Source organism: Desmodus rotundus, chromosome 8, assembly GCF_022682495.2.
Source record: "Desmodus rotundus isolate HL8 chromosome 8, HLdesRot8A.1, whole genome shotgun sequence".
Classification (NCBI taxonomy): domain Eukaryota; kingdom Metazoa; phylum Chordata; class Mammalia; order Chiroptera; family Phyllostomidae; genus Desmodus; species Desmodus rotundus.
This window is the reverse complement of record NC_071394.1, coordinates 62603488-62627596: the sequence shown is the minus strand read 5'-3', so window position 1 is coordinate 62627596 and position 24109 is coordinate 62603488.

The window sequence follows — 24109 nt, the reverse complement described above, 5'->3', positions numbered from 1 at the left end:
TTAGTTTTCTGAGGAAACTCCATACTGTTATCCATAGAGGCTGCACCAGTCTGCAATCCCACCAACAGTGCACTAAGGTTCCATTTTCTCCACAACATCTCCAAGACTTGTTGTTTGTTGCTTTGTTTATGATGGCCATTCTCACCTGTTTAAAGTGGTAGTAACTGTGGTTTTAACTTGCATCTCTCTGATGGCTAGCGATGCTGAGTATCTTTGCATATGTCTCTGGAACCTCTGTACTTCCTTCTTGGAGAATTGTCTCTTAAAGTCCTTTGCCCATTTTTTAATTGGGTTGTTTGTCTTCCTGGACTGGAGTCGTGTGAGTTCTTTATATATTTTGGAGATCAAGCCCTTGTCTGAGGTATCATTGGCAAATATGTTTTCCCATACTGTTGGTTCTCTTTTTATTTTAATGTTGTTTTCTTTAGCCATGCAGAAGCTCTTTATTTTGATGAGGTCCCCTTTGTTTATTCTTTCCTTTATGTCCCTTGCTTTAGGGGACATATCAGTGAAGACGTTGCTGCATGGAATGTCTGAGATTTCCCTGCTGATGCTTCCCTCTATGACTTTTATGTTTTATATTTAAGTCTTTTATCCAAGTTGAATTTATTTTTGGGTATGGTGTAAGTCGGAGATCAAGTTTCATTTTTTTGCATGTAGCTGTCCAGCTCTCCCAACATCCCAACACCATTTGTTGAAGAGGCTATTTCTGCTCCATTTTATACTTCTGCCTCCTATGTCAAATACTAATTGACCACAGAGACTTGGGTTTAATTCTGGGCCCTCTATTCTGTTGCATTGTGTCATGTGTTTGTTCTTATGCCAGTACCAGACTGTTTTGATTACAATGGCCTTGTAATACAGTTTGATGTCAGGTGTTGTGATCCCTCCTACTTTGTTCATCTTTCTCAAAATTTCAGCAGCTATTCAGGGTCATTCATAGTTACATATACATTTTTGAAATATTTGTAATATATCTGTGAAATACATCATTGCTACTTTAATAGGGATTGTTTCGAATTTATAAATTGCTTTGGGTACTATGGACATTTTCATTATGTTAATTCTTCCAATCCATGAACACTGTATATGTTTCAATTTGTTTGTGTCTTCTTTAATTTATTTCTTCAGTGTTGTGTAGTTTTTTGAGTACAGGTCTTTTACCTGCTTGATTAGGTTTATTGCTAGGTATTTTATTTTTCTTGTTGCTATATAAAATGGGATTTTTTTCCCGATAATTTCTGATAATTCATTGCTGCTATACAAATATGTGTTTGATTTCTGAATATTGACTTTGTATCCCTCTGTTTTGCCAAATTCACTTATTAGGTGGAATAGTTTTTTTGTGGCATCATAGGATTTTCTATGTACACTATCATGTCATCTGCAAACAATGACAGTTTTACTTCCTCCTTTCCAATTTGGATGCCTTTGATTTATTTTTCTTTGATTGTTATGGCTAGACTTCTAATACTATGTTGAATAGAAGTGGTGAAAGTGGACAACCTTGTCTTATTCCTGATCTTAGTGGGAAATTTTTAGTTTTTGCCCATTGAGTATGATGTTGACTGTGGGTCTCTCATACTTGGCCTTTATTAGGATGAGGAATGCTCCCTCAATTCCCACTTTGCTGAGTGTTTTTATCATAAATGGGTGCTGTACCTTATCAAATGCTTTCTCTGCATCTATTGATATGATTTCGTCGTTGTTTTACTTTTGTTTATGTGATGTATTATGTCTTTTGATTTGTGAAAATTGTACCTTCCTTGCATCCCTGGGGTGAATCCCACTTGGTCATGGTGTATGATTTTTTAAATGTATTGCAGAATGTGATTTGCCAATATTTTGTTGAGGATTTTAGTATCTATCCTTATCAGGGATATTGGCCTGAATTGTCTTTTATTATTGTGTCTTTATGTGGTTTTGGGATTAGAATGATGCTGACTTCATAAAAAGAGTTTCAGTGTCTTCTGACTTATTCAATTTTTTGGAATGGTCTGTGAAGAATAGGGGTTAGCTCTTCCTTAAATGCTTTGTAGAATTCTCCTGTGAAATTGTCCAGTCCAGGACTTTTCTGTGTTGGGAGTTTTTGATTTCTGCTTCAATTTTGTCAGCTGTTATTGGTTTGTTCAGGCTTTCTGCTTATTCTTCATTCTGTTTGGGAAGATTATATTTTTCTAAAAATATGTCTACTTCACCTAGGTTTTCAAATTTCTTGGCATATAGTTATTCATAGTAATTTCTTACAAACCTTTGTATTTCTATGGTATCAGTTGTAAACTCTCCTCTTTCATTTCTGATTGCGTTTATTTGGGTCCTCTCTCTTTCTTTCTTGAGGAGCCCACTTAAAGACTTATTGATTTTGTTTATCTTTTTCAAAGAACCAGCTCCTGGATTTATTGATCCTTAGAATTGTGCTTTTAGTCTCTATGTCATTTAATTCTGCTCTGATCTTGGTTATTTCCTTCCTTCTACTTACTCTGGGCTGTCTTTGTTGTTGTTCCTGGAGTTCCTGTATGCATAGGGTTAGGTTGTTTATATGAAATATTTCTATCTTTTTAAAATAGGGCTGAATTGCTAAGAACTTCCTTCTGAGGATTGCCTTTGCTGTGTCCCATAAGTTTTGGGTTGTTGTGAGTTCATTTTCGTTTGTTTCCAGAAACTTTTTGATTTCTTCCTTGATCTTATTTTTGACCCATTCATTGTTTAATAGCATGCTATTCAGTCTCTCTGAGTTTGACTGTTTGGGGGTTTTATCCTTGAGGTGTGCTTATAGTTTCAGTCCCTTGTGCTCAGAGAAAATGCTTGATATGATTTCAATATTCTTGAATTTGTTGAGGCTTGTTTTGTGTCCTATCATGTGATTTACCTTTGAAAATGTTCCATGTGCCTTTGAAAAGAATGTGAATTTTGGTTCTTTGGGGTGGAAAGCTCTATAAATACCAGTTAAGTCCATTTGATGTATGGCATTGTTCAATGCCACAATATCTTCGTTGATATTTTGTTTGGGAGATCTATCCATTTTGACAGTGCTGTGTTGAAATCCCCTACTATAATTGTGTTGCTGTCAATATGTTTCTTGAAGTTCTCCAAGATTTTGTTTATGTATTTGGGAGCTCCTATTTTTGATGCATATATATTTACAATGTTTATGTCTTCTTAATGGATTCTTCCTTGAGTATTGTGGAGTGACCTTGGGGGTCTATTTATGGCCCTTTTTTTGACGTCTATTTTGTCTGATATGAGTATTGCTACCCTGGCTTTTTTTCCCTGTCCATTTCCTTGGAATATTTGTTTCTAGCCATTCACTTTCAATCTCTGTAGGTCTTTTGTTCTGAAGTGAGTCTCTTGTAGGCAGCATATGTTAGGTCCTGCTTTCTTATCCATTCAGCTATTCTATGTCTTTTGATTGGAGCCTTTAATCCATTTATGTTTAAGGTTATTATTGATAGGTACTTATTCATTGCCAGTTTTTCTTATCTGTATTCCTCTCTCTCACCCTTTTTCTTCCTTTTCTTAAAGCAGACCCTTTAGCATCTCTTGCAAAGCTGGTTTATAAGAGGTATATTCTTTGCGGCTTCTTTTGTCTGGGAAACTTTATTTCACCTTCCATTTTAATTGAGAGCCTTGCTCAATAGACTAGTCTTGGCTGCAAATCTTTGTTTTTAATTACTTGGAATATTCCTTGTCCTTCTCTTCTGGCTTGGAACATTTCCATTGAGAAGTCAACTGCTAGCCTTATCAGGGTTACTTTGTATGTTACTTCCTTTTTCTCCTTTGCTGCTTTTAAGATTCTTTGTCTTGGAATTTTGCCATTTTAATTATGATGTGCCTTGAAGTGGGCCTTTTTGGGATCCTCTTAATTGGGACTCTCTGTGTTTCCTAGATTTGTGTGACTTTTTCTCTCATCAAATTAGGGATGTTTTCCATCATTACTTTTTGAAACAGGTTTTCTATCCCTTACACTTCTTCTCCTCCTTCTGGTATCCCTATTATATGGATATTAATACTTTTTATGTTGTCCTGCATTTCCCTTAACACTTCTTTGTTCTTTTTGAGACTCTTTTCCTTTTTGTGCACTTTCTGGGTGTTTTTTTCTACCTTGTGTTCCAGCTCACTGATTCGATCCTCTGCTTCACCATCCTGCTTGTAATTCCTTCTAGTGTGTTTTTCATTTCTGAGATTTTATTTTTCATTCCTTTCTGGTTTTGGTTTGTAGTTTCTATTTCCTTTTTTATACTGTTGTAGTTTTCACTCAGTTACTTGTTGTTGTCTGTGAGTAGTTGTCTTGGGCATCTTTATAACCATTATTTTGAATCTATATCTGATAATTTGCCTACCACCATTTCATTTTGTTGTTTTAGTGGGGAGTCTTCCATGCCTTTTGGTTGTATGTTCTTTTTTATTCTCCCCATTTTAGATGACTCTTTTTGTTTGTTTCTGCACTTCCTGATGTTTCATTTTGTTAGCTGTCTTTGTACGGTGGACTTTTATGGTTGGAATTCTATGTGGTTCAGTGGTGTGGTCTCTTTGATTTAGTTTTCTGGACTCTCTACATTTAACCTTTCTTCTACTTGCGCAGGATCTCTTGTTGTACATGGGTTTTAACTTTTGGTGGTTCATTTGTTGGTGGTCTTTCTCCTCTAGCAAATATATTGATGCTCACAGCTCCCACCTATTCTTGTATGTGATCAGTGGCAGGGGATAGGCAAAAGGGATAAAGACAGAGAGAGTATTTTATGGGGTTTAAAGTATTAGCAAGTAGAGAAGAAATAGGTGATTCTTTTGATAAGTATAGAATTAACTGTGATATTTCATCCAACTAGCCACTTTTTATAAAAGGTGAGAGAGAGATAAGACTCTTGTTAGAGGGGAGGAGGATTGTGAGCTGAATCCAGAAAACAGAGTGCTTGTGCAAGGTTAGATGACGAGATATAGTGAGAGTAAAGGATAGAAAGTAGGCATAGTGTGAGAGAGAATGGACTTAACCACAATGATAATAATGCTCAGGAATAAAGTGGAGTGGGCTAAGATCATGGAGGGTTGCTATGTAGTATGTACAATTGTATGGAACAACCATTATTTATAATAGTACTGGAACAACAATAATATGACAAGAAATATATAGTTTGGATAACCTCAATAGAAAGTACACCATCCAGGGTAGTGTGTTATTGGAACATAAGTGAAGTGAAATAAGGAAAATTAAAATATAGTAAAGGGAGGATAAGGAAAACCAGTCAAACAGTGCAATTAAATAGTGAAATAAAATGAAGAAAACTAAACATAGGGAAAAGAAATAAAAAAATACTAATAATATAAAAGTAGTAAAAATAATGAAAAAAATTGTAATAGTCCACATACACAATAAAATTCCAGTTCTATGGGATAGCAAAGTAACATTTGTCTCAGTTTCTCAATTTTGGGGGTTAGCCTTCTGCTCTTTCTCTAGACCTTCCATAACTCCACATCTTATTGTATCACTTGGGGAAGAAAAAAAAAGATAGAGGAAAGAAAAAAAATATGCCTCTTGCTGACTTTAAACCCATTGAGGGAGTTCTGCTGGTTTTCCTGGATGGCACAGGAAGGGGGAGCTGGGCTTTGTTTTTCTCCCTTCCTATGGCTTTGAGAGGATGGGGACCAGGTCTGGGCTTCAATATTCACAGTTGCCCAGCCTCCAGCCCAGGTCCTCTATGAGCTGCCAGGCTCAAATCAGCCACTCAGTCTCAGGTGGGCAGCTTCTATCAGCCACTTAGTCTCTGGGCGCTCACAGATCTAATCAACCTCAGGGAGAGTTAGCCACTGCTGGAGTGCTCCTTACAAAGCAGCTGTTCCTCGTTCTTTAACAAGCACATGGCTTTTCAAACAGCAAAACTTTCCAACCAGTCTGGAGACTATCCTAATCAGGGTCTAACATGGCCCATCTCCTCCCTTCTCCAGGTGTCGCCCAGCACCCCAATTTCTCTAGTGCTGGTGTCCACAGTCCCAGTGGATGTACACCTCCTCTGTGTATTTTCCACTTTGCCTCTATTTCCCCCAGGGACTTCCAACATCTAGGTTCTTCCTGGTGCCAGGCTGCCCTCCCTGCTCTGGTAGGGGAGGGAGCTGGTTATCTAACTCTCCTCCCCATATCCTGCTGCAGGCACCTGGCTGGAGGCCACAGTGACCTAGGTCTCAGTGCAGATCCCAGGGACCTCACCATCCCAGCACAATCCCCTCACTGTCTGTTTTTTCAATATCCTCTAAAATTTTTAGCCTCCAAACTTCATATAAGCTGGGATTCCATTGGCTGTTCACTCTGTTCCTTGGAATATTGTCTAGGTGTTCCAGCTGGGCACAGGGAGAACTCGGCTCCAATCCCACCTACCTCACTACCATCTTCGGATTCTAAATATTTCAAAAATTTATATGGGACCACAAAAGGCTCCACATGGCAACAGTGATCCTAGGTTGTGGGTTCAGTCCTCCAACCTGGTGCATACAATCCCCAGCCCAGGCATGTAGGATTTTGGTCCAGGCACTTATGGGAAGCAACAGGTGAATGCTTCTCTCTCATTGATGACTCTCTGTCTTCCTCTCTCTCCCGAGTGCCACTCTGCACTGATTTGGAGTAGGGAAAGTTGACCCCAGATCTGGGGATAAAGCACAAGCAGAGGCTGTGGGGTTCCAGTGGAGACCAGGTGGAGATTGGCGCATCCCGGCAGTCTCCAGCAGGGAGCTGTTGCACACTGTGAACATGGGGCGCTTCCCTGGGCAAGTCCCAAACACAGAAGGTGGACCCGCGAGCAGACGTGCTGGTGCTCGCCATCACCCCTAATGCTCCTCTCTTCTTTCCTTCACCTCTTCCTTCTACACCCCTTTCTCATCTCGCTTCTCTCACTTTCACCCTCCTCCCTCCTTTCCACTTATGCGTGGACAGGGACCAGGGAGGGACAAAGTCCCATCTCCTTAATTTGAGTGATACCTTGGAGATTATCCGTTCACAGAATCTGGAAATGCCATGAACAACCTTTCTGAAAGCATAAAAAACAAAAAGACTTTAATATCCTTTCCCATAAAATTTCCTTCCAAGTGGCAACTTGTATCCGGTTGGGTAGCAAGGAATGAGGTGAGATCAGGTAAGGAAAGAAAAGAGATTTTATTTTTTAAGTAGTATGTGGGTCACAGCAAAATAGAAGGGATGTAAAGAGATTTCCTATTATACCCCCTGTCCCCACACATGCATAGCCTCCCTCATTATCAATATCGCCCCTGACTAGACAGGTACATTTGTTACAATTAATATTTTAATTTTTATTTACCTACTGGAGTTTTTAATTACTCTTGAAATTTCTTCTTATTTAGAAGTTGTTGGAGAACCAAGATGGCGGCATAGATAGACACACTGCGCCTCTTCGCACAACCAGAACTGACAGAAAATCGAATGGCAAGGAAGTCCAACACCAAGTAGATAAAAAAGAAACATACATCCAAACCGGTAGGAGGGGTAGAGACGGGCACCGGGGCGGAGAGGACTTGCGTTGCCATGGCAGGACCTAGACTGGCAGACTGAGGGACAAAAGGGGCTGGCAGTCTGACCACTAGCAGACCCTGGGATCCCACATTCGCGCACAGATAAACTGAGAGGGCCAGACTCAGAGTGATGGGGAATGGGGCAGGCACAGCAGCGGGTAGCACCCCGCGGCCCCATATTCGTGCACAGATAAACCGGAAGAACGTCGGGGAACGAAGCAGACCTCGCAACCCAGGGATACAGCTCGGGGAAATAAAGCCTCAAACCTCTGATTGAAAACGCCCGTGGGGGTTGGGGCGGCAGCAGGAGAGACTCCCAGCCTCAAGGGAGAGGTCATTGGAGAGACCCACAGGGGCTTAGAGCATGCACAAGCCCACCCACTCGGGAACCAGCACCAGAGGGGCCCAGTTTGATTGTGGGTAGCAGAGTGAAAGACTGAAATCCAGAGGAGAGTGAAGCCGGCGCCATTGCTCCCTCTTGGCCCCACCCCCATGTACAGCATCACAGTGCAGGGACCAGCATTACCCCGCCCCAGTGAACACCTAAGACTCCGTCCCTTAAAGTAACAGATGCGCCAAGACAAAAAAAAAAAAAAAATTGGCCCAAATGACAGAACACTCCAAAGCTCCAGAAAAAATACAACTAAGCGAGGAAGAGATAGCAAACCTATCGGATGCACAGTTCAAAACACTGGTAATTAGGATGCTCACAGAATTGGTTGAATCTGTTTGAAAACCAGATGAAAAAATGAAGCCTATGCTAAGAGAAACAAAGGAAAATGTACAGGGAACCAATAGTGATGCGAAGGAAACTGGAACTCAAATCAACAGTGTGGACCAGAAGGAAGAAAGAAACAGCCAACCAGAAAGAATGAAGAAACAAGAAATCGGAAAAATGAGGAGAGGCTTAGGAACCTCCAGGACATCTTGAAATGTTCCAACATCCGAATTATAGGAGTGCCAGAAGGAGAAGAGGAAGAACAAAAAAATGAAAACTTATTTGAACAAATAATGAAGGAGAATTTCCCTAATCTGGCAAAGGAAATAGACTTCTGGGAAGTCCAGGAAGCTCAGAGAGTCCCAAAGAAGCTGGACCCAAGGAGGAACACACCAAGGCACATCATATACATTACTCAAGATCAAATGCAAGGACCTACATCCAAGATTACTGTATCCAGCAAAGCTATCATTTAGAATGGAAGGGAAGATAAAGTGCTTCTCAGATAAGGTCAAGTTAAAGGAGTTTGTCATCACCAAGCCCTTATTATATGAAATGTTAAAGGGACTTATCTAAGAAAAAGACGATTAAAAATAGGAACAGTAAAAATGACAGCAAACTCACAGTTATTAACAACCACACCTAAAACAAAAACAAAAGCAAACTAGGCAAACAACTAGAACAGGAACAGAGCCACAGAAATGGAGCTCACATGGAGGGTTATCGACAGGTGAGTAGGAGGAGGAGAGGGGGGGAAAGGTACAGAGAATAAGTAGCATAAATGGTAGGTAGAAAATAGACAGGGGGAGGGTAAGAATAGTGTAGGAAATGTAGAAGCCAAAGAACTTATAAGTATGACCCATGGACATGAACTATAGGGGGGGAATGTGGGAGGGAGGGGGTGGGCAGGATGGAGTTGAGTGAGGGGGGGAAATGGGACAACTGTAATAACATAATCAATAAATGTATTTTTTAAAAAACGAAGTTGTTTAATCTTTACATATTTGTGGATTTTCCAGTTATCTTTCTGTCTGATTTCTAGTTTAATTCCATTGTGGTCTGAGAAATCATTGTATGATTTCCATCATTTTAAATTAAGGTGTGTTTTATGGCTGAGAATGTGGTCTATTTTGCTGAATATTTCATGTGAGCTTGAGAAGTATCTGTTTCCTGCTGTTGGGTCAAGTAGTCTATCGATGTCCTTTACATCCAAAGACTGATAGTGTGGTTGAGTTCAACTATGTCCTTACTGATCTCTCTTCTGGAGATGCTCATTTCTAAGACAAGGGTGTTGAAGTCTCCAACTATCATTGTGGACTCATCTGTCTGTCTTTCAGTTCTATCATCTTTGTCTTAAATAATTTGATGTTCTGTTGGCAGGCACATACATGTAAAAGATTGTTAGATCTTGTTGAAGAATGATCCTTTTTTTCATTACGTAATGCCTTTGTTTATCACTGATAACTTTTCTTACTTTGAAGTCTCTTCTGTCTGAAGTTAATAAAGCTACTCATGTTGCATATTGTATTATAGATTATGTTTCTCTTTCCATTTGCTTCTAATTCATGCATCTTATATCTAAAGAAATTTCTTATAGACAACATATACTTTGTTAGATCTTGTCTTTTGATCCACTCTGAACATCTTCATCATATTATTAGTGTACTTAGACTATTGACGTTCAAAGTGATTATTGATGTAGTTGAATAATTTCTCCCATATGTGTGACTGTTTTCTCTTACTGCCATTGTTCTTTGTTTCTATTTTCATCTTCCACTTTTTTTTCTGCTTTTTGTGGTTTTAATAAAGTGTTTTATATTACTTTTTATTTCCTTTTCTTAGCATATTGATTATACTTCTTTCTAAACTTATTTTATGTATAATCATCCTTGAGTTGGCAATATACATTTACAGTTAATTCATGTCCATTTTCAAATAACACTATACCACTTCACAAGTAGTATGAGTACCATATAATAACAAAATACTCCTAGTTCCTGCCTCCTATTCCTTGTATCATTTCAGTCATTCATTTCACATATATAAACATATATAAGCATATATACAAAGGAAGTATACATAAGCATATGTAATAAAATGTAATGTTTTGATGTTAATATTATTTTTAGGTGAAAATACTTATATTTATTTTTGTCAAGAATTATGTTTTCCTAGATCAAATATTTAGAATAAGAACTATTGGTAGTGAAGTTTATTGTTTCTTGATCCATTTGGGAAATATCACCTTAGAGGGATTACAACAATTAAGTTCCTTTAACCTTATGCAATTGCTCATTTAACCAACCATGCACTTGCCAGTATTAACTAAATTTTTCAAATGTATAAACAAATAACAATCTTATTTTTTTTAAGAAATAAATAATATTTGCACACATTTCTAGCACTTGGTTTTGCTGAATAAATTACTTGCTCATGTTTTTTTTTTCTGTTTCTTTTTTTAAATAGTTTTCATGTATAGGTGAGTTAACCTAAATAATCATATACCTCAGAACAGTATTATTATCAGTCCAATCAATATCTTTATCATTTTATTTTATTTCATTTTATATTCATTTTAACACAATTCCATACTCTTGTCCCTAGCCCTCATCACAAAACATCATTGCAAAAATCTTTAGAAGTGACAAAGTATTTTTATATATATCATTTAACTTAATTTACATAAATGGCATTGTGCAATGCATCAAATTCCTTTTTCTATAATTTCTTCCTTTTTCCATACTATAAACTCCTTTAAAGGTATATTTATCATTTATCCTCTTGGATTTTTTTATTTTTCTAGTTTAGTAATTTTTTAAATAAGCGGTGATTTTTTTTTCTGGATTAATGGATTTTTAATTTTTTTTACCATTTTGTCTCAATTCTTTGATTTTTTTATTGTAGTCCAAGTACAGTTGTCTGCCTTTTCTCCCCACCACTCTCCCCCACCCCACACATCCCCACCTCTCTCCCCTGATTCCATCCCCCCTTGGTTTTGTCCATGTGTGCTTTATAGTTGTTCCTAAAAATATTAACCATTTTGGAGTGATATGAGATATATGTAAAAATAATTTTAGATTTAGAAATAACTTAGTGATTTTTGCTCTCATTTGTTTTTATTGTTAGCATTTAATTCTAATATCATCAAAATATTGGAAAATATGTGAATTGAAATATATAAAACTCTACAAAATTAACATGTTTTTCTTTTTGTCCTCTTAATAGTTTGTTTTCATAAGAAAATGTATCCTAAATAGTGTATGTCTTATATTACTTTATCGTGATCTGAAAGGAAATATTGTTCCCATTTAGGGGAGACAATAAAAATTACTTAAGAGGAACAGTAAATTTTGGGAAATAATAGTTTTTTATGATTAATATACTTTGTGAAAGTATATTTTATGTATGATTATAGCATAATTTTATTATATTCCATTATAATTCCAAACAATAAGTACAAAATAAATATTCCTTGACTGTAACAGAGTCAAGAGGACTCGTGGATGCATTTCATCTGGAATATTATTTTCATTCTTTCTAAACATGTACTTTATTATTCATGTACTGATTAAAATCTTTTACAAATTTTTATCATTTTATTGCTATTTTATTACAGTTGTCTCAATTTTTCCCTCTTTTCCCTGCTCTGCTTATTCCACCCCCAGCTCCCACAATCAATTCTCACACTATCATCCATGTCTATGGGTCATTCACACACATTCTCTGTCTGCCTGTGGTTCTATGTTATTCATTAATTTATGTTGTTCATTAGATTCCTTTTATTGGTGAGATCATATGGTATTTGTTTTTCACCAACTGGCTTATTTCACTTAGCATAATGTTACATCCATGCTCTTGGAAAGGTAGGAGTTTCTTGTTTCTCTCTGTTGCATAGCATTCCATTGTGTAAATGACCAGTTTTTTGACCCACTCATTTACTGATGAGAACTTTGGTTATTTTCACCACTTGGCTATTGTAAATAGAACTGCTATGAACTTAGGGGTGCTTAAGTTCTTTTGAATTGATGACTCAAGATTCTTAAGGTATATTACCAGTGGTGGAATTGCTGGTTCAAAAGGCAGTTACGTTTTTATTTTTTATGAAATTCCACACTGTTTTTCACAGTGGCTGCACTGATCTGCATTCCCACTAACAGTGCACTAAGATTTCCTCTTCTCCACATCCTCACCAGCACTCGTTTGTTGATTTATTAACGATGGCTATTCTGACAGGTGTGAGGTGATATCTCAAAGTGTTTTTAATTTGCATCTCTCTGATGGCTAGTGATGTTGAACATCTTTTCATAAGTCTATGGGACACCTTTATGAAATCTATTGTATGATAGACAATTATTTCAGGATATCTTAAACTCCTTATTGGAAGAAAGTCAATAAATATGGAATTCTTACCAACTTTCATTGCCAGGAGCTGAAGGACCCTATTGCCCATGAACCTAAAACTAATTTGGGAAATATCAAAAACTTGAATATTAATTCCTCATATAATACCCACATTAAAATCATTTTTCTCAAACATTACATCATAGAAGAAAATGTAGTCCATGTTTCTAATGCATCATCCTCTTCTTTGTAAATTTATAGCCTATAAATCTATAGTAATAAGATCTATAATAATAAGTGATAGAAAAGATTATAAGTGATTTTGCTTCTATATTTTATATGAAATATGTTATCACTGTATTTTCTTCAAACTTTTTCTAGCAATTCTGATTTTTTCTAGTTTTTAAAAGTAAGATATTATATATTTTTTAAATTTGTAGTCCCCAAATGTATAACATTTCTGAAATTATAGTAGGTAATTGAATGTTGAACAAATGAATGAAAGACTGAGAGAATTGACTGGTAAATTATATTGAAGTTCTGATCAATAAAGGGTAGAGTGAGTTGACAAACTGCTTTTTCTACAAGAAAAGGCTTTTTAATAATTAAAGAGAAGGGACATGGATTCTACTATGGATTTGGACTCATGCCATCCATATATCTCATTATAAACCTAGTGAAGACTCAATTACTTATGTTAATGGACTCTGTGGTTAATTTAAAATAATTTATCACTTAGGCAATGCTATACATTTTTGTACTTACAAAAGACTTTGAAGGATCTATGCACTAGAAATTCACAATTCATCAAAATATTGTAATACACCTTGACAATTTACTCAAAAGAAGCTTGATTACATATATGTAGTATACATATACTATATATATCATCATATATACATAGCACATATATACTATATAGTAATATGTATTGTATATATACTATATAACATATAGTATATGTATACTATAGTACTATATACTATATATAGTATAATATAGTATAGTATATATATACTATGTATTTTATATATATAGTATATATGCATGTTACTATATAGTGTATATATGCTATATAGTAATATAGTATATGCAATGTAATATATATTATAATTATATATATAATTTCTCCATTATATAGTTTTTACTTTTCTCTCCCTTAAGTTCAAAGTGATATATTTTCAATACTAAGTAATTAATAATGCTAAAGTGAGCCATCCTAGTTCTTTCACATTTTCTACCTGAATATTTTAAGAAGGAGCTCATTAGAACTACTGTCCATTTCTGATAAAAAATTATATTTATTTAATTCTTCATTCATTAAAAATATTTTAACTTATTGCTAAGAACTGTTGTACACATTTGATAATTTCTAAGGGAAATTGTTCTTAATTTTAAGGAACTAATGATTCTAGTAAAAAAAGACACCTTTACAAACGAAAGGGCACATTGCAAATTCAGAAGGGTCACCAGAAGATATGTAGACATATACATGACTGTATATAAATTTAAGAACAGGTTTGGGATATCAAGGGGTGGATTAGAGAAAGTAGAGCTTTATTTGGTTTTTAAAAAATGACTGCAGGCAATATGACAAAACTTTTCAAGCATATTGTTTTAGAATGAATTCCTTATAACAGGTCTTTGAAGAGACAGGTACCAGACAAATATTTATTGGGGAGTGCATCTGAAATACAATAATATGAGAGTGAGGAAGAAAGATTAGGAAGAATGTGAACTGACTATCAAAGCCATAACAACCAGCACTTCCACTGTAAGTGTCCTAATTTCATATTTAATAAAAGCATGTCTTTCACCAATGAGGAAACATTCTCCATGTGGTTTTCTCTTTCTTTGTCTATGAAAATGTCTTTCTTTTCAAAATCAATGCAAAAGGTAGACATTAATATTTAATCATAAACTATATAATGAAATAACATAAATATATTTAAAGTGAATAACATCATAGAACAATAAAAAATTAAGCATAGCTAAGAGCATTATATTAAATTAGATAAAATAATTATCTTTACATACTAGCCATTGGTTGCTATTTCTTTGCTATGTGACAACAATTAAAATAGACCAAAAGATAGAAGTCCTAAGTACCAAGTCCTAAGTAATGCAACCTACTTCAGTGCTCTGGTGCTAAAACAAAAGACATGACTGATAGAGGTTGAATAATTTTTACTATTATTCTGATATCTGCCTTGAAAGTTGAATGATATCAATGATAAAAATAAGCTAATATGAAATTACTGCAGAAGGAAATGGGAATTTGAGGCATACTGCATAATTTATTTGGAAAGCTACTTAAAATACCAAAGATTGGATTACTGTATTAATTCTCCTTTGAATTTATGTCTGTCCTGCTTCAGAAAATAATGATAAGGCAGGGAAAGAGAATTTCAGTGAAGTTGACAACACAGATATTTGTCTATTGTCTTCACTATTTACATGGAAAGCACAGTTTGAACAATTTTCTCCTCATTTATTAATGTCATTTCCATCCATAGTTTTTTCACTATGTGAATAATTATTCACTACATAATCTATTAAAAGCAAACATTTACATGAGCATAATCTTAATGAGAAATGCTGTAATATTTCTTGAAAATTTACACTGTGTTAAATGTCCCTTCGGTTACTTTTAGTAATTATTATGCAAGTACTATAGAAAGTAAATTAATACTTCCATTACATGTGAAGAAACTGAGATTGTAGAGAGGAACAGAAACACTAAATGCCTGCAACAAGAATATGTGATTTACTGAAATCATAAATCCTGACCAGTTTTTCATTATCCCTGCTTTCTGAGATTTAGTAAAACATGGTGTAATGAAAAGATATTCTTCGTGATCAGAAAGACCAAAAGTTGGATCTTGGCTCCAACAGTTCTTATCTGGATATGGTTGCTAAACATCTTTGAGATTTTGAAATACCAGGTTGTTTAATATAAAACATTTCAACAATAATAATGGCTGTCTTGCATTTTGTTTTGAGGATTCATTACACTTCTGTATGCAGGGTCCCTAGCACAGAGCATTCCAGATACCAGATGCTTACTTAGTACAGGTCACCAGCAACATGTCATGGTTTGGTTCTTGAATTCAAAGAAAAAGGCACATATTATTCAATGTTAACTAGTTAAGAAAGGAGAACAAATATAGATTTGCCAAGTGTCAAAGTTTAAAAACATGTGAATATGATTACCTATTCAAATTTATATTTATATACTATATATGCCATATGGTATATTTACCATACTTGTTTATAGTGTATATAAATGTAATGTGCTAAACAATGTTTTTATTTAGTGTACATTATTTTATATATACAATATGCATATCATTTTATAGGAGTATAACATATAGTATGTGTATTATACCCATATAGTGATGTGCATATGTATATATTATATATATGTTTGTATGTATGTACACACATACACATGTGTATGTGTGCATATATACAGATGTGTGTATGTGTACACACATGTGTATGCCTATATGTGTGTATGTATGTGTACACACATAAATGTATACAATAAATAAGTCATTTAGTACATATCATTAATATATATGCACCATAAAGTGTATATGTGGGGGGGTTGTAATTCAGGGAGGGTGGGGGATTGGTGTGGCTCCTGCTATTGGAGCATCCTATGAACAGGCAACTTCCAACTAGTAAAACTATTTTTTTAAAGTCCTTTAGTAACATAATTTTTAGACAGAAAAATTCAAAGACTTCTGCCTTCTTTGACCTGAGACCTGAATAGTAGGAACTAAATAGTATCTTCACCACCAATTTTCAATCCTTTTCATCTCATGGGCAGGCACACATAAATTAGGTACCAAAACTCAGCAGAACACCCAAAAATATATTTTTTACTGATCTGACAAAAAATAGGTATAATTTTGATTCATTCACACCAGACAACTATTGTTGTGTTGGCTGTTGTCATTTTTATATGACAATCTAAGGGAACAGAGGTCTGTACCCCTGACTAAATAATGTAATTGTATGTTTTAAAAATTCTTGTGGCACACCAGTTGAAAATCACTGATCTTCAACTTAGCATAGCCCTGCCTAGTTTTTATCATGTGCAACAACAGTCCACTTTTTTCTCTCCCAGTCTAGAACTGAATAGCCTCCAACCCTGTGATGAAAATGGCACATTGAGTTTAGCCATTTTGTCTCCATGGATCTAACAGAGAGAATCCATTGAGGGTTGTAATTCACAACTTCTGTGCAACCCAAAACAAGACTGTGACATGTCTTCGTAATATCTAATATAGTGAGTTGGAAAAGATTTCATAAATGAAGTCACTAAATCAGTATTTATCCTGTGTTCAGAAGCTATTAAATAAGAATTTAAGAGAGTCAATACACATGAGAATCCAATTATAAATTTACATTTTGTAAGGACATTCTGCTTATCCCAATGGCTGTTTTTAAAAAATTGCCAGTATCTACTTTCACAAAACTGTTCCATAACATGTTATTCGCTATGTAAAAAAAAAAAAGGATTATCCTGCTGTTTTTCTCTGAACAGAAAAATTTTCCTTTCACTGCCAGCAGCTCCTTTAAGATTTTCTTCCAAAAATCACCTCTAAGGACTTATATAGACTGAATTTCAGATGACCAAGTCTCTGAGATATAAACGTATTTGTTAAATATCTTTTTTCATTATGCTATTACAGTTGTCCCATTTCCCCCCTTCACTCAACTCCATCCTGCCCACCTCCTCCCTCCCACATTCTCCCCCTATAGTTCATGTCCATGGGTCATGCTTATAAGTTCTTTGGCTTCTACATTTCCTACACTATTCTTACCCTCCCCCTGTCTACTTTCCACCTATCATCTATGCTACTTATTCTCTGTACCTTTCCCCCCCTCTCCCCCTCCCACTCCCCTATTGACAACCCTCCATGTGATCTCCATTTCTGTGGTTCTGTTCCTGTTCTAGTTGTTTGCTTAGTTTTCTTTTGTTTTTGTTTTAAGTGTGGTTGTTAATAACTGTGAGTTTGTTGTCATTTTTACTGTTCATATTTTTTATCTTCTTTTTCTTAGATAAGTCCCTTTAACATTTCATATAATAAGGGCTTGGTGATGATGAACTCCTTTAACTTGACCTTATCTGAGAAGCACTTTATCTTCCCTTCCATTCTAAATGATAGCTTTGCTGGATACAGTAATCTTGGATGTAGGTCCTCGCCTTTCATGACTTTGAATACTTCTTGCCAGCCCCTTCTTGCCTGTAAGGTCTCTTTGGAGAAATCAGCTGACAGTCTTATGGGAAGACCTTTGTAGGTAACTGTCTCCTTTTCTCTTGCTGCTTCTAAGATTCTCTCCATCTGCTTAATCTTGGCTAATGTAATTATGATGTGCCTTGGTGTGTTCCTCCTTGGGTCCAGCTTCTTTGGGACTCTCTGAGCTTCCTGGACTTCCTGGAAGTCTGTTTCCTTTGCCAGATTAGGGAAATTCTCCTTCATTATTTGTTCAAATAAGTTTTCATTTTTTTGTTCTTCCTCTTCTCCTTCTGGCACTCCTATAATTCGGATGTTGGAACATTTCAAGATGTCCTGGAGGTTCCTAAGCCTCTCCTCATTTTTCCGATTTCTTGTTTCTTCATTCTTTTCTGGTTGGCTGTTTCTTTCTTCCTTCTGGTCCACACTGTTGATTTGAGTTCCAGTTTCCTTCACATCACTATTGGTTCCCTGTACATTTTCCTTTGTTTCTCTTAGCATAGGCTTCATTTTTTCATCTGGTTTTCAAACAGATTCAACCAATTCTGTGAGCATCCTAATTACCAGTGTTTTGAACTATGCATCCGATAGGTTGGCTATCTCTTCCTCGCTTAGTTGTATTTTTTCTGGAGCTTTGAAGTGTTCTGTCATTTGGGCCTTTTTTTTGTCTTGGTGCGTCTGTTACTTTAAGGGGCGGAGCCTTAGGTGTTCACCAGGGCAGGGTAATGCTGGTTGCTGTGCTGTGATGCTGTACATGGGGGAGGGGCCACAAGTGATGGCTAAACAACAAAAACTATATAATTCAGGATTTTTATAGTGACACAGGCTTGGTTTTTCACATTTGATCATGCAACATCACCAGATGATACCAACAGTAAGGTGTCTGGGGAAGAATTAACATATAAGGCAAACACCAGGGAAGGAGTTACTTTAGACTTTTTCTAAAATTGCAGGCCAATTCATAAGCAAACTTTCATGGTAAACTGTTAGATTCTTTTCCTTTTTGATTTTTTATTCCAAAAACACTTGGGACATTTTACTCTAAAATGGATGAAACAGTGATTGGTGTCTTTGGAAATATTGTTTGGAAAAAAAAAAGTATGCTTTGTCTATTTGTTGACTCTTAATTGTTAATTTTGTAGAGTTTTATTTGGGGCAAATAACACAAAGCAAAACAAACACAAAACAAAAAAAACAGAAAAATCCCTTAAGAATAGAGGAAACTTGAATTACAAAATGAACTTTAATTAAAGATATATTTTTAAATAAAAGTATTAACATTTACCCAAAACTGAAAAACAATATACAACAAGGAATTCAATGGGGAAGTGATTAATATTTTTTCTTTTTTTTTAATTACTTTATTGTTGTTCAATGACAGTTGTCTGCACTTCCCCCTCACCACTCCCTCTCACCCCAGCCAAACCCACCTCCCTCCCTTTCTGGAAGTGATTAATATTATTTGTGTTACTTTAATTACAACTTAACAGAAGTGCAGAAAATTTTATGATGTAAAATCAACAGACAAATGCCAACATTAAGTCTTAAAAATGTCTAACAAACAAACAAACAAACATACAAACAAAAAACCTTCTCAGGCTACACAATAGGTTATCTACAGTGTCAGCTCAAGCTTAGCAAAACACAGAGTGAGCTGTGTGTATTACCTCAATAATAATTTTCTGGGGTTAAACAACCAAAGATGATAATTGGAGATCATTTCTATTTTAGGAGACTCATATTGCAGTGACCAAATGACTATATTCTATATTAACATATACAAGAAAACAACTTAAAGAGCTGATGTAACACAATCTTGTTTCACTTGGAATGTTTAATATACGCTATTTAGCTGCAGATTTGGCAATTTATTACTCCTATATTCCTTATTTAAATTCTAATCCATTAAAAATAATAATCTATTGGGAAAACTGCCACTTTGGGTCATTGCACAGTAATTCATAGATTCTTTAGGTCTCAGAGAAATATCCATGAACTACTCCAGTGTCTTGCTCCCTTTATTCGACCAAATTTATTTCTCAGCTGCACTTATATAATGCAGAGCATGCATCCATAAACTGAAAATTTAGATTAAACTACTCAATCCATAAAATCACTTTCGTTGGATTGGCCTTTATAAAATTCAAGGTGTCATCATCATTTTCCATGGAACCAATCAATAAAATAAATCCATAACTCACCTCTTTCACCTTGCAAAAAATATCCCAAACATATAATGACAATGGAAAAGCAATGAATGTTTGGATTCTGACTCTATAAGCTTCAGTGTTTTCTTTTCTGCCTCTGAAGGTCTATTGAAAACTCTTGAAACAACTGCATTTATGAAATGACACTTCAAAAAAACATTTGATATAAATAGGAGATGTGCAATCTAATATATTGTATTGTCTTAATCCAAATTCAGTTGGCCATAATATTTTGTAAGATTTGTCTAGGAATATATTAAATTCTTAACCGTGTGATACTCTATACAGAAATATTATATAACATACATATATTTGTGGAAAAATTATCTGATTTTAATTTCAGATGAATTGTCTTATATACCATTTCCAAATTACCATTTTTGCCATGTATAATGCATACATTTTTGCCCAAATTTTTGAGGGAAAAATAAGGATGTGTATCATACATGGGTAGTATTAATTCCATATCTATGTAAATGTTTTAATTTATTTATGCTTATGCATTAAAAGCATAACTCTAGAAAACAATGTTGATAGCCAGATGCAAAATAATAGCCTGGAATACAATAATCAGTTTTGTTTGTAAATGCAAATAAGTAATAGAATTAAGAAATTAAAGCAATTTTTTTTTCTTGAAAGTTTGGGCCAAATACATGGGTGTGCATTATACATGGGAGCATATTATACATGGCAAAATATGGTACCTTCAAAATATTACATTTCAAGTATTGCAGACAGATTATTAACACATAAATTTTGATAACAATTAAAAGTACATATTTAAGCATATCAAAGTGATGATGAAATGTGGGTAAGAAAAATTTTTAAATAGTTGTATCTTACAATACACATATGAATACCATATGGCCTCGTATAAGTGGTAGATTAGAAGCGAAATCTAACTTGGAGATAAAATAAGCATGTTAGGTTAAGATTATCATATATCATAAATATATATTTAGTGAACAAATTAACTCAGATTTGTGCACCCATTGTTATTATGTTTAAGTATAACTTACTTAAACAAGAAATTGCAGAAGTGATAACATGAAATTTCTCTTTGTAAGTACTTTATAATTCACCTTTGTCATATTTTACATAGAAATGCCTATGTTTGTTTGCCTTTTAGTAATAATATCTACAGAATGAGTGTGAAGAATGCACTGTTGGGATAGTGGACTATAAATATATAAAGGTGATCAAAACAGTGTTCATCTTTGAGGTATACATCCCAATATTTTAGAATGACTGCCAGAGATGATCCCCCAGAATAATGTTCTCACTATAATGTTTTTATTAAAAATAAATAAAACAAACCTCTTTCATTTATTTCACCTTTTTCTGATTTTTTTGTAAAGTAAATAACTAGTGAGAAGTGCTTCTACTCATGGCTTTGCCAGATTTTATTTTTTATTTTTCAGTCACTAAAATACATTTTTTTTAAGTGGCAAGTGCAGTGTCATTCCAGGAAGATCAGCACATCAGACTTTATTTACACTGAAAGGGCATCATGTTTTATGTTTGGAAGTTCATTGCTTTGTTCTATCTCCAACAGTGAGTATCCAGAAAAAATAAAATGTCACCCTACATTGATAAGAACATCTGATAAGCTTCAAAATTAAAATTAGGTGCTCTTTGAGTAAATTATGAAATTATATTTTCATTTTAGAAGTGCGCAATGGATGAACGGATCCATTTTAAAGTATGCAGAATGCAGGTGTGTTCTCCATTGTTTAAACTAAAAAGGGGAGTGGGGAGAGGAAGGACCTGACCAGGGATTTGATTACAGTAGAAATAGAGGCTGATACACCGTGAGTATGTTTGCTGCAGTTCAGCTGGCATCACATAGAAAATGGATGGTCATAAGTTCAATGGCTCATGGTGACTTTGTAATCTAATAGTTTTCAATGCAGTAGTCTTTCAGTATCTTTTACTTTTGGGGCTTTATATTTTATGTAAAATAAATAAACATTTTATGTTAGTTTTAATTTGATTTTGTTTTGAATGCAACTTTATTCCCCACCAATATAACTTACTATTGTCATATAGCTAATGTTTGCTATAATAGTGATTGGTTAATTATATATTAAAGCACCTTTTTAATATTCCTTATTAACAGTCAATTATTAAGTAGCATATTTTAATTAAGCTTTATTCAGATTACACTGAAATTAGAAAATAAAGTATATTGCACCATTTACTGTATAATAGAATTTAAAGTAACCAATCAAAGTTTCAACAAAACTGTAAATATAAATTGAAAACATGGGGTAAGTCTGGTGAAACCCATGTGAAGGCTTCCGGGTGCTCTCTCCCTTCATGATGACTCACAGAGAGCATGTTTTTCTTCCAGAATCTAAAATGCAGCAAGATATGTACAGCAGCTTCACTCACAGACAGATTACAGTGTTTTTATGAATTCTTATACAGATGAGGACATAATGTGATTTCATTTTATATTCCTTTATGCTTAAGGTACCTTACTGTCTACATCTAGAGATTATATTACTTTATAATATTATTACCAGATGGGTATACAACTCATAAAGTTGTAAAAATGACAATTAATTTGTGTGATTTCTATGTGTTAGAAATAAATACCTGTAAAGAAAAAAGAAAGAAATCAATACCTGGGTGTATATAATTGCTCACAAGTTATTTCTAATAACATTAAAAAAAAAAACACTTGGTCTCTGATTTTATAAGCTTCTACCCTAAAGGAAAAGAGAAGTAGAAAAAGAAGGATAAGAAAAAGAAGGAAGAAGAGGAGGAGGAGTAGAAGGAGGAAAGAAATTTGATTATCTGGTAGAGATCGCACTGAGATGAGGAAGGGCTGTTTTCCTCTGGGCAGTTGTTTTTACTGTGTAACTGCTGATTTTTGAAGCTGGAATGTATCTCTCCCTGCATGTGGAAACTACACCAGAAAAGCCTATCACCAAGCATAGTATGGAATAGACACATTGTAAATATATTGTAAGATGAAAAAAAATTAAGGTAATCACCTTAAAAAGATCATGAGGAATAAATGAATAGCATTTATTAATATGCTTTGGAAAATTTTAAATTCAATGCAATTGAAAATTTTATTAGCAACTATTGCAATTAGGTATACATTGCAAAATGTATTTTGTTTTTTAATGTAAAATATTTAATACCATTATAAGAAAATTTAAAGGTATTATAAAAACATCGTGTTTAAACCAGCAATTATTTTAAAAGATGAGGACAAAATACCAATAAAAGTTATAAAAAGACCAGATTCTATTTGGCTTCTGATCAATCATACTATTAAAAATTTATATTTTTTATTTTGCTTGGTTAGCAGTATTTTTGTGGTTTCAGATCTGATAAATTGCTGTTTCATTTAGTGACCCAGTATCTTCTAGTGTCCTTTCAGCCAAATCCCATTTTTATTTCACCTTTATTTACTCTTTGTCAATAATATCAGTTCTCAGTCATGGCTAAGTGTATGCTTCAAACGTAGTAGTGGCTGAAGCCCAGGCTCCTTTCCATCCTTTGGAATCAGGAGAGCAGCAAACGGGATTCAGGCTGCACTGAGAAGGAAAATCACTTTCTGAAATTCTGTCCCATTCCACTAGTCTCCAGCTTATACTTGTTTGTCTCTCTTCTTTAACCAATGATGGTTTTCCTTTTCTATATTTGGGAGAAAATCTGCAATACAAATTTTGACAGCATTTCTAAATATTTTAAATTATTTCAGTAGAGTAGTTGTCTTTCAGTGATATTCCAAAATCTTAGTCACTCAAATTCTTAGTCTACAGATTTTAAAATGTCCTAACTACTTAAAAAATGCATGCTTAGAACAATGAAGCAGTTTCAGTTAGATGTAAGATACAGTTCTTAAAAACATATTTTCAGCTTTATTCAGTATTCTCTATATAAATACAGCTGGTCAGAATGAATCTATAAGATTGCAACAATACTAATCAGAATTTCACTGATGGCTTTAAAATGTATTAGAGAAAATGAGTGGAAGATCGTGGAAATCAAAGCTACAATATTTTGTACAATAGGTTGTATATATGAATCAAGGGATATATCAAGTGTTAATATTCTCACAC